The 4,761-nt window shown below is 36.0% G+C and overlaps 1 long non-coding RNA gene across 1 annotated transcript; it reads left to right on the top strand.

Moving 5' to 3' along the window:
• Window positions 1-3,560: 3,560 nt before the first annotated feature.
• LOC149573298 (uncharacterized) lies at window positions 3,561-4,462 on the top strand. The gene is made up of 2 exons (XR_016359655.1): window positions 3,561-3,884; window positions 4,081-4,462. It is a non-coding gene; the product is annotated as an uncharacterized LOC149573298 (long non-coding RNA).
• Window positions 4,463-4,761: the final 299 nt, after the last annotated feature.

Here is a 4,761-nt window from a genome sequence, read left to right as displayed (position 1 = left end):
CCAACATGTCATATGGTGGGAAGCACCTAAATCAAGAATCCAAGTAGTTGATGAAGACAATGCTCGTGTAGAAAAAGCATGTTCTTTCCCTAAAGGAGGAGGTAGTGGCTTCAGAGAAGCAATAGTATGCTGCTACATGGCCTCCTCTAAAGCCTCAAGACATTTCTAACACTAGAAACTAGATGTCCTTCCTTGCCACAAAAAGCTACAAGGATCACTTGTAAACTTCTTAGTCTTGGAGGAAGACTCACCAGACTTAGATGGTTTACCCTTTGGAGTGGATTTTCAAGCATTTGATCTAGGAGAAGGCTTGGAGGAACTCTTACCACCTGTTGTATTTGATTTGAGCTTTGGTTTTTGCTTTGGCTTCCCTATAGATGTCTGATAAACCAATGCCTGGTTCTTTGGTCCTGTAAGAGAGTCCAACTGTGAAAGTTTGGCTTGTTCTCTAGTCAACCAATCACAAAATACCTCAAAAGTGGGCATTGTAAATCTACGACCCCAAGCATCCATAGTGGGATGGAAGGTAGAACATAAAATATGAAAGTTTCCTCAAATCTTTGATAGTGTCAGATAAATATACTCCTTATTAGTACTCTTCATTTTTCAACAACCTTGTAATAAATATCTTTGTTGTTTAATCCTCATCGGAAAGTCCTTAGTAGAGGAAAAAGTATCTGGTACAAGTGATGAAAACTTTGCCTCAATCTGAAATGCCTTTAACTCATTGATGGTACCTATTAAGTCCTTGAACTTGGCCCACATTTCTCAAGGGGAATTCAACCCATCAAGATGAAACTACAAGCTATTTGAAACATTCAAAAAAATCAAACTCATGGCCTCATCCATTTTATTCATGTGTTTCATTACCTCAAAAGGCTTTTGTGAAATTGGTTGTACTTTATCTAAATAAGACCACAAATCCTTTGAACGGAGAAGTCGTGTCATAGAAGATGTTCATGTATGATAGTTATGTGGGTTTAGAGGAACTAGACAAGAAGAGGTCTCGACCATTATTTTAGGTGTTTGATTTTTTTGAAAAGTTCAAGTTTACTAATGTAAATGAAAGAAATAATAATATAAAACACCCCCCATAATGCAAAAAATTGTACCTCAGATGCTAAAAAGGATGCGTATACAAGCAAAGAGAAAAAAAGATTCAGTTTGAGAATCACATATACCTTTGAAAATAACTAATGAAAATAACAAAGAATCTGGAAAGTTCTCGAGAAGATCTTTCCGACACTTCTTTCAGATCGAAAAACAAAGCTAAAACGAGCAAGTTATGCCCTTAGAATGCAAAAAGAATAATATGATTTTGACTAAAAAAAAAAGGTACCAAACTAGAAAAAAATCTATAAAAAAAACACACCATCACGTCCATCTTGGAATCAACTTTTCAACGATATCTTGTTTGCCCAAAAATGCCTTCGTATGCTCTAGTTAGAGCCAAAAAACTGATATGAACCCTAAATTTGCAAAAAAAATATTACAAAAAAAAAACTTTGGGGCTTATTCTTAAGCCCCTAGGCCCCCATGTGATTGTAGGAGGGTTGGGCAGAGCAGGAGTGGTGCACAGGGAAAGGCATCAATAGCAACGGTGTGCGAGCTACGAGTGGGTGGGAGTTAGCGAAGCACAAGTGGAGGAAGGAGGTGGCGGTGTTGCTCTGGTGGCATGGCAACAGAGCTCCAGTCGTACGATGTTTTTGTAACCACACGTTTTTTGAAAAATGTTTTAAATTTTTTTGATAAAAAAAACATCGAAATGCATGCCAAGGGTCATACGACCTTGGTAGGCAAAAACACATTTTTTCCACAGAATGTAATGTTGGCCAAAATAAGCATATTTTAAATGGAAATGGAGGTTCTGACATCCTTTGAATCCAATTGTGGGGTCTGTTTGGCCTCAAAGTGCTCTGAAATTCAGAGACCTCCCAATTTTCATAAAAAAATCTATGAAAATAGCCAAATCTATTCTGAAACCCTCATTTCTATTTTTCTCTAAATAAGAACAGGGTACAGAAGATCCAACTCTAATACCATGAAGGATTTGATGAAAACAAATCCACAAATCTAGTAGACACCTGCACACAAGAACCTGTCATAGAGAAGAGAAAGACAAGTGAAGGCAAAGGTTTGACTCTGAAAAAATAGAAGAATATTTATCAAACTAAAAGAATGAATGAAAATATCATGGTTCAATAATAATAAAGGAAATCGTAAAACTCTAATAGGAAAACCCTAAAAGGTAAATAACATTTAATTATTAATATTTAATTATTAAATAGAAATACATGTGCATAAAGTAAAATCTTAAGAATGGAAAAAAGATAATTTAATAAATAAAATACTCTAACAAAAAAATAAAAATAAAAAACACTCTCAAATCAAAATATGAAAAAACATAATTTCATAGTGAGAAACTAGTTTTAATACCAAATGAACAATTCTTCCCTCACTTTCTTACATTAAAATTGTTCTTACATACAAATCATTATAACTTCCTAAAAATAATTTTTTTTTAATGAAGTAGAACATAGCCTTACAACTAATCTATCTTGCTCATCCTAATGCATTCAACTTTCGTGCAATTTTTCCAAAACCCCATTACTTCAAGCTTTGATGTCAGATTAAAAAGAAAGTTAAAAACATTAATAAACTTTAATATAATACAGTTGCATTGAGGTAAAATAAACCCAATAGGGCATGATCGGCATCAGCCCAACAATCTCAACCTCTCAATGACCTTTTATATTCCATGCGAGAAAGATGAGATTCTCGTACAAGGCCTTCCTTCCCTCCTCTAACACGCTGAATCTTCTTCGCAATGCGAGGGTTTCTCACCATTTTCCATCCTAAACAGGTAGTTCTTCTCTCCATTGCTGCCATTAACAGAACCTGCACATTGCCACAGTCACTTGACACTTTTCCATTGAATTCGCATAATCTGGCAATGAAATCTTATTATTTTCTGGTCAATACATCAGATCTGAGACCTGAACACCCGGTATTTTGACTGGAGCGTGCTTGTTCTTCAAGCTTTTTCTTTAAAATTAAGGTTTAAAAAGCAGCGAATTGAACAGAGGAGCACACAAAAATAATGGCTTCGATATCTTGCATATCAGTCATTTCCAGAAGCACATCAAGGATGTCTTTTACAGCTGCGGACTGCGATTTTCTTAAACTAACAAGTTCATCCATTATTTTTCTGCACTACTCTGTCGACAAATGCATGAACATTTTTCATTTTTTTCTTGATACCTTGCAAGTCCAACCAGTCTATGTAAGGAATAAAGTCTCCAATATTAATCGCCGCCATAGTACCAGTAACCTCATGTACCATAGCTCTGACTTCTTTCCCTTTGCCGACCATTTACACATCAGAAAATTTAGTACCAGCCAAAATTCGCCAAATAATAGCAGAGGTAAGCGACGCTACAGCTTCGCTAACATTAACATCAACGAGGCCCTTCCTGCTATTTTCACAAACAGAGCTCACCGCTGCAAAAACTTCCTCCTCTCTAACAAATCCAAAGGATTCCAATCTTAATATTTCTGTGACGGAGATCTGGTAGCAAACGCCAAATCATAAAATTTGAAGAATTCTTTGGGAAAAAACACAATTGCAGAAAAATAGCCGATTTGGGAAGAGACATGAGCGAGCCGTATTTCAAGGACACGGCCATATCTTAGGTTGAGCCATTCAAATGGCCCTGGGGGCAATCTTCATTGATAATTGCGTCTTCTGTATATGTAGAAAAGAGGGGTAGGAGAAGGGTTTCACGCCTTCGCCTAGGGTTAGGGTTTCACAGCTTTGACTACCAGTCCTGAAATGGGCGCATTGGAATTGCTGTTGACGAGTTATTTCAACGGTTGGAGAGGAGGTATTCTCTTGTGGTCAAAAATCGTACAAGGCAGCGCCTGATTGTCTTAGGGTTTCAATTTCATATTAATGGTGAACTGCAAATATGCGTTTTTTCTGGTTAAACATAGAATTAAAAGAGATAGGCTTTACTGGGAAATTAAGAACGTCAAATCTGTACAGTTTTTTTCCTTCATTAAAGTCATTCAGTCATTCAGTCAATGCAGGACAGCAATTGGACCACCGTATAAATGATCAGAGTAATTAACGTCGAAAAAACAGAAGCAATGGATTAAAGGAGAAAGAAAACAGTGGCTTTCGAGGAGAAAGACTGCCGCCTCGTACAAACAATTGCAGGCATTGAATGTCTTACCTTTGGTCTCTGCATCTACAATGGGATGCCAGTGGATATGGGGCAACACATATGCACCCCTCCCAAGTGTTAAATAGTGCAAGTCTTTTATACTTAAATTGAATAATGGTGCATATATGTTGTCCCATAGATAGTGCTGGAGGCGGACAACCATGTGCCTTCAACACTTGTGGACAACTAAGATTGGACAATTTTCTAATTTCCAAACAAGAGCAAAATTTTCAGGATGGTATTAAAAGAAAAATTAATAAATACAGGAAGGAAATAGGAACACGAGGATATTTCACTCAGTTGTCATCAGATAATTTTAGTAGTGGCAAGACATGTTACAATTAAAAGGAACAACTTCAATTGTAGTAACACAAATTGTTTGGAGAAAAAAATGGTAAATCATAAGTATAATTTTATGAAAAATAATAGAGAAACGTTTTTGAAAAAGTTGTATTTTTAAGTTAATATAAATAGAGTAAGAAATAGAAAAAATATTTTTTTAAAGATTTGAAAGCATATTTATAATGGGAGGGAT

The sequence above is a fragment of the Cupressus sempervirens genome, chromosome 2 (assembly GCF_028749045.1).
Source record: "Cupressus sempervirens isolate cs-2001-9-10 chromosome 2, ASM2874904v1, whole genome shotgun sequence".
NCBI lineage: Eukaryota > Viridiplantae > Streptophyta > Pinopsida > Cupressales > Cupressaceae > Cupressus > Cupressus sempervirens.
Note: the sequence above shows the minus strand (reverse complement) of the source record. Positions and strands in the feature narration are given on the sequence as shown.